A 13,399-nucleotide genomic window follows, 5' to 3' on the forward strand; every position below is an offset into this window, starting at 1 on the left:
TAATGTTAGCATGAGATAAGTGCCTTCATTGTGAGCAATAGAATTTACAATGTGCTTCATGACAATTTTCCTTAGAAAAATATTACTGCACATCTTCATGTAATTTTCCACGTTACCTGAAAAAATGACAACGTACCAGTGGGAGTGGGTTTGTGTGTGTGTGTGTGTTTCACCAGACAGGCAAACATTTAAGAGACACACATATTAGAGAATGAATTATTGATAACATTTATTTTTTAGACTGCATACATAGATGTGGAATAGGGTGCTTTTTTCTTTTAATAAATACCACCATCATCCCCCCCACCACCAACCCAACCAAGGAAAAAAACAAAGCAAAACATATCTTCTTCCAATATGGCATACTGCTGAAGTGTTCTTGAGCAAACACAGTGGTTACAGTAAGCACAGGCAGCTCTGTAATAGCTGACTGAGCCTCTGCCTAAAGGGAACAAGAGTAACTTTACACATTGGGGATTAAACAAACAAATCCACTCCAAAATACCAGTTTTGCTCGGTAAGAAGTTGCTGCAGTGAAATGCCAAATTACAGAGCTTTAGCAGCCCAAATAAAACTGCTCTTTGAAACATCATATGTACATCCATTGGATCAAATCTCAACAGGAAGTGAAAACAGATCACATTTTATCTCCCATCCCTGTTTATGTGCACAGGCACAAAAGCAGTCATGCAGTGATATATGCCAATCTGTGGAAAGTGATAAAAGGTTTGTCATATACAAATACTTTTGTGCTTGTGAAAAATCACAGCTAACTATAGTTTTTGATATAAATCCTTCACTACTAGAGTATGCTGCACTCAACTTGGTTAAGGAAGTTCTGTGATTAGCAGCGTTTGTTTGTTTACAGGATTACGCAAAAATTCCTGAACTGATTTGAATGAACTTGTTAGAAATTAAATTCAATTTTTGTTCCTTTATGCTGAGCTTTCACCATGACGCCTTTGATCCTAATTACAAAATCTGATTACGAGATCTAGGATCATTGGTCAGGTTCCAAGGTCATGCATGAAAGGTCATGATCAGGAGCTTCCTATCTTACTGTGTGGTTGTGAGACTTGGACATGCAACTATGACCTGAGGTGATGCCTGGTTGTTTTTAATCCTTGGTTCCTTCAGTACAGCATGAATAACTTTGTGTCAAACGAACGGTTACTTATGGGACTATTTCACAGAGCACCATTCCTTCCCATTTAATCCTGAATAGCAAATCAGGTATGTTTTGAAGCATCATAGTAACTTCTTGAACCATCTTTTGTCAATTTTGAAGAAACTTGGTGAATGTAGTAGTCATCGGCACCAGATTTGAAATCAGGATCCATTTTTTTCAATTGTTCAAAAATTTCATTCTGATTCTGAAAATACATGGTAATGTCTGTGTAATGGTAGTCTTAATGGCTTCAGTCATCTTTGAACTTCTTTAAATGGGGTATTCATACTGACTATGGCTTGAAACTTCTTTGATTGTGCTCCATCGGGGTAAAAATTTGAAGCTGAACCAGCATTTGTTGTGGTTTTTGTTCAAAGTTGAACAGCTCTAGATCCTTCTTTCATTTTTGGGTGGGTTGCCAGCTTTGCACTTTATAAGACAGCCAGTTGCCAGGTCTGCACTTTATAAGCCAGCCTGTTAGGAGGCAAGCCGGATTAAGATGTTTCATCCCGGTTTTGCATTTTTTTTTGGATCATGAGTGATCGTACTAGAATGACGCTGTGCTTGCATTTTGAGGGAAACTCCCTTACAGGATGTTGACCATGTGGCATGTTTCTCTGGGCATGATTTAAGACAGAAGTGCCTCAGTGTTAGGGACCCCAGCAACTAGTAATAGCTAAAGACCCAGTCACAGTGGGAAGTTAAAACCGCTCTTCTACAAGTTCACGACAAAATGTGGCAGGTCTGCCTGGCACATTCACTTAACTATCACAGAAAAAGCAGATCAATCGTTTCCATCTCACCCTGTCCTCTGTATCTTCCTCTGTCACACCAACCACCTGCATGTCCTCCTTCAACACATCCATAAACCTCTTCTTTGGCCTCCCTCTTCTCCTACTGCCTGGTGGCTCCATCCTCAGCATCCTTCTCTATATACCCTGGGTCCCTCCTCTGCACATGTCCAAACCATCTCAATCTCGCCTCTCTGACTTTGTCTCCAAACCGTCCCACCTGAGCTGTCCCTCTGATATGTTCATTCCTAATCTTGTCCATTCTTGTTACTCCCAAAGAGAATCTCAACATCTTCAGCTCTGCCACCTCCAGCTCTGCCTCCTGTCTTTTTGTTAGTGCCACCGTCTCTAAGCGGTACAACATAGCTGGTCTCACTACTGTTTTGAAAACTTTCTCCTTCACTCATGCTGATATTCTTTGGTCACAAATCACTCCTGCCACCTTTCTCAACCCACTCCACCCTGCCTGCACCCTCTTCTTCACCTCCCTTCCACACTCTCCATTACTTTGAACAGTTGACCCCAAATATTTAAACTCATCTACTTTCACCACTTCTACTCCTTGTAACTGCACTATTCCACTGGGCTCCCTCCTATTCACACACATGTACTCAGTCTTGCTTCTACTGACTTTCATTCCCCTTCTCTCCAAAGCATATCTCCACTTCTCCAGACTAGACTCAACTTGCTCTCTACTCTCACTACAGATCACAATGTCATCTGCAAACATCAGAATCCATGGGGACTCCTATCTGATCTCATCCGTCAACCTGTCCATCACCATTTAAACAAGAAAGGACTCAGAGCTGATCCTTGGTGTAATCCCACCTCCACCTTGAATGAGTCTGTCATTCCGACTGTGCATCTCACCGCTGTCACACTATTCTTGTAGATGTCCTGCACTACCCTAACATACTTCTCTGCCACTCCAGAATTCCTCATACAATACCACAGCTCTTCTCTTGGCACCCTGTCATAAGCTTTTTCTAAGTCCACAAACACACAATGTAACTCTTTCTGGCCTTCTCTGTACTTCTCCAACAGTATTCTCAGAGCAAACATTGCATCTGTAGTGCTCTTTCTCGGCATGCAACCATATTGCTGCTCACAGATCTTCACCTGTTTTCTAAGCATAGCTTCTACTACTCTTTCCCATAACTTCATGCTGTGGCTGATCAACTTTATGCCTCTGTAGTTACTGCAGCGCTGCACATCACCCTTGTTCTTGAAAATAGGAACCAACACACTTTGTCTCCACTCCTCAGGCATCCTCTCACTTTCCAAGATTTTATTAAACAATCTGGTTAGAAATTCTACTGCCATCTCTCCTAGACATTTCCATGCCTCCACTGGAATGTCATCTGGACCAATGGCCTTTCCACTCTTCATCCTCTTCATAGCAGCCCTCACTTCTTCCTGACTAATCTCTTGTACTTCCTGATTTACTCTCACCACATCATCCAGCCTTTTCTCTTGCTCATTTTCTTTATTCATCAACTCTTCAAAATATTCCCTCCACCTTCTCAGCACACACTCCTCACTTGTCAGCACATTACCATGTGCATCTTTTACCACCCTAACCTGCTGCACATCCTTTCCAGCTCTGTCCCTTTGTCTGGCCAATCGGTACAAGTCCTTTTCTCCTTCCTTACTATTCAACTTCTTATTCAGCTCGCAACATGCCTTTTCCTTCGGTTTGCCACTTCTCTTTTTGCCTTACACCACATCTCCTTGTACTCCCGTCTACTTTCTTCATCTCTATGACTATCCCAAAACTTTTTTGCCAACCTCTTTCTCCTTATGATTTCCTGGACCTATTCATTCCACCACCAAGTCTCCTTGTCTTCCTTCCACTGTCCAGATGTCATTGTTGGGAAAGTGTAGTGACACGGACCCACAACAGGGGGCGTAAATGAACGGACAATAGAGGGAGTAAAATTAGAACACTTTACTGTTGTGAATGTCACAACCACACACAGCAGATTACAGAATGAATACAAGTCAATTAATGAAGGTGTCGTGTGGGCAGGCTCGACGATAGGAAACGCCCGTCTGGAGACGAACCGGAACCACACGATTTCCACCGCCACCGAACCCGAGGGATACTGGAGCCGCCAAGTCCCGAAGTCCCCAGGTGGCCACCGTCTCAGCCTGTCGGATCTGGTACTGCTGGCGGAGAACAAAAACAGTCAAGTGTGGGTGTGTGTACACCCCGTAACAATAATGGTGGGAATTCCACCTCCACCTCCGAAAATATGAACACAGTCTTTTACAGAACCTGAACAGTCACTTGTCTCACTGATCGTGAAGGGTGCGATCCGTCACACTGTCGTTACCAACCAGCTCAGCTTCCCGCTGACACAAACGACTGAAACCTCCTGTACAAAGATCAGAAACACACAGTGCAGTACGGCACAGATTAAGGCTGAGAATGTTACCTCTCGCAGAAGTCGATATCTCGGCGATGTGGTGGAGGTGTCATCCTGCTTTTATCCCAGATGAGATGCAGATGATCGGTGACAGCTGTCATAGCTAATGAGTGACAGCTGTCACCTCGGCTGTTCCTGTAGGCGGCAGCGCCCTCTCGTGCCTGAAGCCCGCACTTCAGGCAGGGCACCCTCTGGTGGTGGGCCAGCACTACCTCCTCTTCTGGCGGCCCACACAACAGGACCCCCCCCTCAACGGGCGCCTCCTGGCGCCCGACCAGGCTTGTCCGGGTGGCGTCGGTAAAAATTGGCCAGGAGGGCCGGGTCCAGGATGAAGCTCCTCTTCACCCAGGAGCGTTCTTCGGGTCCATACCCTCCCCAGTCCACCAAATATTGAAAGCCCCGGCCCATTCGATGGACGTCCAAGAGCCGGCGTACTGTCCAAGCCGGCTCCCTGTCGATAATACGGGCAGGAGGCGGCACCGGACCGGGTGCACAGAGGGGTGAGGTGTGATGTGGTTTCAACCTGGAGACGTGAAAGACTGGATGGATCCACAGTGAGGCCGGGAGTTGGAGCCTCACTGCGGTGGGACTGAGGACCTTGAGGATGCGGAACGGCCCTATGTAACGGTCTTTCAACTTCGGGGAAGCCACTTGGAGAGGTATGTCCTTGGTTGATAGCCATACCTCCTGCCCGGGCTGGTATGCAGCGGCCGGGGACCGTCGATGGTCTGCATGGGCTTTTGCCCTCGTCCGGGCCCTCAACAAGGTCGAACGGGCGGTGCGCCACACCCGACGGCATCTCTGCAGGTGGACCTGGACCGAGGGCACACCGACCTCTCCCTCCACCACAGGAAACAAAGGGGGTTGGTACCCAAGACACACTTCAAACGGGGAGAGGCCGGTGGCAGAGGACACTTGGCTGTTATGCGCGTACTCGATCCAGGCCAGGTGTTCACTCCAAGCCGTCGGGTGTGCGGATGTTGTACAACGCAGGGCCTGCTCCAACTCTTGATTGGCCCGTTCGGCCTGTCCGTTAGTCTGAGGGTGATACCCAGACGAGAGGCTCACGGTGGCCCCCAGTTCCCGGCAGAAACTCCTCCACACCTGCGAGGAGAACTGGGGACCGCGATCCGAAATGATGTCTGTAGGTATCCCATGCAGCCGGACGACATGGTGGACCAGGAGATCCGCCATCTCCTGGGCCGATGGGAGCTTCGGGAGGGCCACGAAGTGGGCCACCTTGGAGAACCGGTCCACTATCGTGAGGATGGTGGTGTGCCCCCGGGACGGCGGGAGGCCCGTGAAAAAATCCAGACCGATGTGGGACCAGGGGCGATGAGGCACAGGAAGTGGCTGCAGGAGTCCCTGTGCCTTCTGGTGGTCCGCCTTGCCCCTGGCGCAGGTGGTGCAGGCCTGGATATAAGCCCGGACCTCAGCCTCCAGACACCCACCAGAAGCGCTGCCGGACCACTGCCACGGTCCTACGCACCCCTGGGTGGCAGGAGAGCTTGGACCCGTGACAGAAGTCCAGGACGGCAGCTCTGGCTTCTGTTGGGACGTACAGTCTGTTTCTCAATCCTGTTCTGGGATCCGGGCTCCGTGCCAGGGCCTCCCGGACGGTCTTCTCCACGTCCCAGGTAAGGGTAGCCACGATAGTGGACTCCAGTAAGATGGGTTCCGGTGGATCCGACAGCTCGGTCTTGACTTCATGTTCGTGCACCCAGGACAGGGCATCCGACCTCTGGTTTTTGGTCCCGGGGCGGTAAGTGATCCGGAAGTCAAAACGGCCGAAAAACAGTGACCAGCGGGCTTGCCTGGGGTTCAGTCGCTTGGCGGTCCTGATATACTCCAGGTTCCGGTGGTCAGTAAAAACCGTGAAAGGCACTGACGCTCCCTCCAGCAGGTGTCTCCACTCCTCAAGAGCCTCTTTCACCGCAAGGAGCTCTCGATTGCCCACGTCATAGTTCCGCTCTACTGGGGTCAACCTGCGGGAGAAATAGGCACACGGGTGAAGAACCTTACCGGTCTCTCCGCTCTGGGATAGCACGGCTCCTATCCCTGAGTCAGAGGCGTCCACCTCAACCACAAACTGGCGACTAGGATCGGGCTGCACCAAGACAGGTGCAGTCGAGAAGCGCTGTTTCAACTCCCTGAACGCGGCATCGCACCGATCTGACCAGGTGAAGGGAACTTTTGGTGAGGTCAGGGCTGTCAGGGGGCTAACTACCTGACTATACCTCTTAATGAACCTCCTGTAAAAATTTGCGAAGCCGAGGAACTGTTGCAGCTTCCTACGGCTCGTAGGTTGGGGCCAGTCTCTCACCGCTGCGACCTTGGCCGGATCCGGAGCGACGGAGTTGGAGGAGATGATAAACCCCAGGAAGGACAAAGAGGTGCGGTGAAACTCACACTTCTCGCCCTTCACAAACAGCCGGTTCTCCAACAACCGCTGCAGGACCTGACGTACATGCCGTACATGGGTCTCAGGATCCGGAGAAAAGATGAGTATATCGTCCAGATATACGAAGACGAATTGGTGCAGGAAGTCCCGCAAGAAGTCATTAACCAAAGCTTGGAACGTCGCGGGGGCGTTTGTGAGGCCGAATGGCATGACCAGGTACTCAAAATGACCTAACGGGGTGTTGAATGCCGTCTTCCATTCGTCTCCCTTCCGGACCCGAACTAGGTGGTATGCGTTCCTAAGATCCAGCTTTGTGAAGATTTTGGCTCCATGCAGGGGGGTGAACACCGAATCCAACAAAGGCAACGGGTATCAGTTGCGAACCGTGATCTCGTTCAGCCCCCGGTAATCAATGCATGGACGAAGACCGCCATCTTTTTTGCCCACAAAAAAGAAACCTGCTCCCATCGGGGAGGTGGAGTTACGGATCAGCCCGGCAGCTAAGGAGTCCCGGATGTAGGTCTCCATCGATTCGCACTCAGGTCGGGAGAGGTTGTACAGCCTGCTGGACGGGAACTCCACGCCTGGCAACAAATCGATGGCACAATCGTACGGACGGTGCGGGGGAAGGGTGAGTGCCCAATCCTTGCTAAAAACGTCAGCAAGATCGTGGTACTCAACCGGCACCGCCGACAGATTGGGGGGAACTTTGACCTGCTCCTTATCCTGGGAACCGGGAGGAACCGAGGATCCCAAATACACCCGATGGCAGGTCTCGCTCCACTGTACCACCACCCCGGACGGCCAATCAATCCGGGGATTGTGTTTTAGCATCCAGGGGAACCCCAGAATCACACGGGAGGTAGAGGGAGTCACAAAAAACTCAATCTCCTCCCTATGATTCCCTGACACTACCAGAGTTACTGGTAGTGTCCTGTGTGTGATTAAAGGGAGTAGGGTGCCATCTAGTGCTCGCACCTGCAATGGCGAAGAAAGCGCCACCAGAGGGAGCCCTACCTCCCTGGCCCATCTGCTGTCTAGCAGATTCCCTTCTGACCCTGTGTCTACCAGTGCTGGGGCCTGAAGGGTTAAATCCCCGCTAAGGGTTGTAACTGGGAGCCGTGAGGAAATGTGTGTGTGTCCCACGTGAATTTCTTGGCCCACCCTAAGCCCAGTTTCTAGGGGCAGGCGTTGGTGTTTAACCGTTCGGGGCAATTACTCAACTGGTGCTCAATTGAGCCGCAAACAAAACACGTCCCGCGGGGAAGCCTCCTCTGTCTATTCGGTGGTCTGAATGTGGCCCTGCTCGTGTCCATAGCTTCGTCAGCAGGGGGAGCTGTCACCACACGGGACGTAGAGGCCAGGGAACGTGGGAAGGGCGGACCTTTTTTGGACCCGGAAGGAAGAGGGACGGCGTGCGCCCGGCCACGCCCTTCATCTCGATCCCGACGGCATTCTTCCAACCCATTGTCTAACCGTATAACAAGATCGATAATCCCACATATTCCCGCAGTTCATCTTTGGCCACCAGGTGCTCCTTCAGGACCGATGACAGTCCGTTTATGAAGGCAGCGCGGAGCGCAGCGTTATTCCAGCCGGACCTCGCAGCCGCGATGCGGAAGTCAACTGCATAAGCGGCTGCGCTCCGGCGTCCCTGTCTCATTGACAGCAGCACAGTTGAAGCGGTCTCTCCCCTGTTAGGGTGATCAAACACAGTCTTGAACTCCCTCACAAACCCAGTGTACGTGTGAAGGAGCCGTGAATTTTGCTCCCAAAGCGCCGTAGCCCAAGCGCGTGCCTCTCCCCGAAGCAGATTAATCACATAAGCTACTTTACTAGCATCTGACGCGTACATGACGGGACGTTGTGCGAAGACGAGCGAACACTTCATGAGAAAGTCCACGCATGTCTCCACACAACCTCCGTACGGCTCAGGAGGGCTTATGTATGCTTCAGGGGATGGTGGGAGGGGTTGTTGAACCACCACTGGAACATTCATATCCTGCACAGGGTCGGCAGGAGGAGGAGCTGCAGCAGCGCCCTGAGCGCTCGCCGCCACCTGCGCGGAGAGAGCCTCCACCCTGCGGTTCAGGAGGATGTTTTGCTCGGTCATTTGATCCAACCGAGCCGTAAAGGCGGTGAGAATGTGCTGCAGCTCACCAATCACGCCTCCTGCAGATGCCTGCGCTCCCTGCTCTCCCATTGGTCGTTCAACAGCTGGGTGACGCCCCTCGGAGTCCATGACGCTGGCCGAGATATCCTGTTGGGAAAGTGTAGTGACACGGACCCACAACAGGGGGCGTAAATGAACGGACAATAGAGGGAGTAAAATTAGAACACTTTACTGTTGTGAATGTCACAACCACACACAGCAGATTACAGAATGAATACAAGTCAATTAATGAAGGTGTCGTGTGGGCAGGCTCGACGATAGGAGACGCCCGTCTGGAGATGAACCGGAACCACACGATTTCCACCGCCACCGAACCCGAGGGATACTGGAGCCGCCAAGTCCCGAAGTCCCCAGGTGGCCACCGTCTCAGCGTGACGGATCTGGTACTGCTGGCGGAGAACAAAAACAGTCAAGTGTGGGTATGTGTACACCCCGTAACAATAATGGTGGGAATTCCACCTCCACCTCCGAAAATATGAACAGTTTTTACAGAACCTGAACAGTCACTTGTCTCACTGATCGTGAAGGGTGCGATCCGTCACCCTGTCGTTACCGACCAGCTCAGCTTCCCGCTGACACAAACGACTGAAACCTCCTGTACAAAGATCAGAAACACACAGTGCAGTACGGCACAGATTAAGGCTGAGAATGTTACCTCTCGCAGAAGTCGATATCTCGGCGATGTGGTGGAGGTGTCATCCTGCTTTTATCCCAGATGAGATGCAGATGATCGGTGACAGCTGTCATAGTTGATGAGTGACAGCTGTCACCTCGGCTGTTCCTGTAGGCGGCAGCGCCCTCTCGTGCCTGAAGCCCGCACTTCAGGCAGGGCGCCCTCTGGTGGTGGGCCAGCAGTACCTCCTCTTCTGGCGGCCCACACAACAGTCATACCCAGTACTGTCCTAGCTGTCTCCCTCACCACATCTGCAGTACTTTTCCAGTTGTCCAAACTTGCTTCCCCTCCAACCAGTGCTTCTCTCACCTGCTCGCTAAATTTCACACAACAGTCTTCCTCCTTCAGCTTCCACCATCTGATCCTTTGTTGAGCTCTCACTCTCTTCTTCTTCTTTACCTCTAAATTCATCCTACAAACAACCATCCTATGCTGTCCCTACTCTCATTTCCACCCTTCTAGTTTTCTTCTTCTTTCCCAAACTGGCAAAGGAGTCGTGGCTGGGAGGAGTTTAAATAAGCAGGTATTAACAATGTGCACATGCAGGTGAACAATTTATAAAGGGGATGTGGCTGGTGGACAAAGATTGTACATGGTGCAAAATAGTGAGAAAGGACTACACAAAGTGGAGTGATGAAAAAGACAAAGACATGTGAGGAGGTGCAAAGAGTGGGAGTGAATAGAAACACAAAGCAGAAAGACTCAGAGTGAGAGACAAAGACACAATGGCAGGTGCAGGAGCGTGGGGTGAAAACAAACAAATGGAATGAGGAAAACAGAGAACAAGGAGCGATCAGAAACCGAGGGCAGAATACAATATTACTATGAACAAACATGGACAGAGCATGAACATGAGAACTAAAAGCAAACTATCAGATTATAAGCACAGAAGAAAAACAACATAGCAACTGATCAGAGAACAATAAGGAAAAAATAAACACTAAGACCAAACTAAACTGGAACTGACTAAGAAAACAAAGTGGCTGAATAAAAATTAAATAAAACAGAGACTCAGTGATGAACAAAACTCGATACTAAAGCACAACAGATAATATCAGAAATGAGAACAGCAAAATAAACAAATAACTAAATGATAAACAATGAATACACTGACTGACTGAACAAATCAAGAACTGAACCATGGCAAAAGAAAAGTAACAAAGAAACAAAGTAGAAAAGCAAAACAGAACAGAGAATAAACGTGGCAGAAATAAACCAACTAATAAATCAAAGCTGAAGCAGACAGTGGGTAAAAGAAAGGAGGCAAAATAAAACCATAACCCCGGTCAGGGCCAAAACCTGACAAATACATGCCACACTCACATGGCAGAGCACACATATGCATAAGCACCTTTTGCAAAAGAATCATATATGTGACAGCAACTTTTCTTTTTTCACAAAATCTGCAAATGTATTCTTAACGGGGTTTCAGAGATTTTCGCCAGCTCTCCTAAATCGCTGACAGTCTTATCTCTGTGACTGGGGCTTAAGGGGATGCCCATGTTTCACCTCACTGTGGCTACTTTTGAGGGGTGGGGACAGAGTGGTTGTCTGCCTGGTTGCCTTCCAGAACTCAAGGCAAGCCCATTGTGTGGTGGATGTGGTGATGCATGGCGCAAGCACATGCTCACAGACCTGACCTAACCTGGGATAGCTCATTTACTTCTCAGTTTCTCATTTTTACCTGATATGTGGTGAAAACCACATATAATTTTCAGACAGGACGGTGCAATATTGTGGATTTAGATTTGAAATGTGTCTCATGGCTTAAATTAAAGAGGACTGTGGAGCACCAGAGAAGGTATGCACTCTTCTGATAGCCCTTCCAGTTTATTTTATTTATTCTTAAACTGGACAAAGTATAAAGTATTGCTAAATTTTGATATGTGTAACAACTCAAACATGGAGCTCAGGCTGTGGACTGGATCATCAATCAGATGTTATATCCCACCTTGGAATTTTGAAGTATGTCTGCCAGATTCAAAGATAACTTGCAGAAATCTGCCCTTACTTTATTTCAGTTTTATTTCAGATTAAAAAAAAAATCTTTAGAACTGTTCATTGTACATATTGCAAACAACAGCTGCACTGAAAGCACTATTTAACATGAAAATAGTCGTATAATTCCAGCACAAGGTTGAGTCCATTGTCTGAAAAGTATTTTTGTAAATTGTATTTTCAAGTTAGTTTTAGGAGTTATAATTTTTTCCACCTCAAACATGAATATTAAGGTTGAATTTTTTTGTTTGTTTGTTTTTTCATTTCATTTTTCATTTCAGCTTTTGGTTCTCCATGAGTTAAAAATTCAAGTCCACAGTGGTGTCAGAAGAGTGAATAGAAATACAGAGGTTGTGACTCAACATCTCTTGAATTTAGTAGCTGAGCTCAAATAACTGATGTTTGGCTTTGTGCCTTACAAAAAAAAGAAATTCTGTAGCACATTTATCATGCAAGGTCACACAGTGATTCACAAAGAAGAGTGCAATACACATAAATAGTATTATACAAAACCAACCAAAGTGCAGTCTTTTGTCAGGACCTGTACCATCTCCATAGTAACATCTGACACATTTCATTACTGACAAAGTAAAGGCGCCCTGACACTTGCACAACTTTGATCCGCGCACTTGCACGTATAATGTTGTGATGATCCCACCCACTGTGTTCCCAGCTGGACGCCGTGTTTTGTTCCACTGGCTGCCACGCATTGTGCTCTGGATGCTGCGTATATAAAATAACTATTTTGTAGCAAATTAATCATTTTCTGTCCAAGCTGACTATTGAAATGGCTCTAATCACAGAGGAGCGCTGCAGCTGCTGCTTTAATCATGCACGCTTAATGTGCATATGTTTGGTACCATTGCACTCTGACAGACACACATGCATGCGCACACACACAAACACACACACACAACATGCACTCATGCATGCGCACGCACACACACACACACACACACACACACACACGACAAATCCACTGCTGCTGTAGAGCTGTTAGGAGGATGTTAGAATGAAAAGCTGGACTAATTTCTGATGTGATTTTTTTCGCTGCACTGAGGAAGTACACAGTTTTTTTGGGGGGGGGAAGTACACGCGCACACAAGCACCGTACCTTGTGTGAGCGTGCAGGATGGTGCTTAGCTTTAAAATAAACATGGCGGAGCTTGTGTTCCTGATGGACGACGAGTTCTTCTAACACACACACACACACACACACACACACACACACACACACACACACACACACACACACACACACACACACACACACACACACACACACACACACACACACACAAAATCAACGCCACTGTAAGTTGTCTGGAGGCATGAAGAGCTACACGTCACAGTTTGGACTCCTTTTTAAAGTTTATGTTGGACTTTAGCAACACACAAAAATGCAAGTCCCTTTTCTGTTGTTTATAAATTAATAAAATGTCAAATGACAAGGATCTATTTTAGCCATTATATACGAGGTCTGTTAGAAAAGTATCCGACCTTATTATTTTTTTCAAAAACCATATGGATTTGAAACACGTGTGATTACATCAGACATGCTTGAACCCTCGGGGGCATGCAAGAGTTTTTTCACGCCTGTCGGTTACGTCATTCGCCTGTGGGCAGTCTTTGAGTGAGGAGTCGCCCACCCTCTCGTCGATTTTTTCATTGTTTAGGAATGGCTCAGAGACTGCTGCTTTGTTTGATCAAAATTTTTTCAAAAACTGTAAGGCACAACTGAGTGAACACCATTCAATAAATTCAGC

The sequence above is a fragment of the Thalassophryne amazonica genome, chromosome 14 (assembly GCF_902500255.1).
Source record: "Thalassophryne amazonica chromosome 14, fThaAma1.1, whole genome shotgun sequence".
NCBI classification, from domain to species: Eukaryota; Metazoa; Chordata; class Actinopteri; order Batrachoidiformes; family Batrachoididae; genus Thalassophryne; species Thalassophryne amazonica.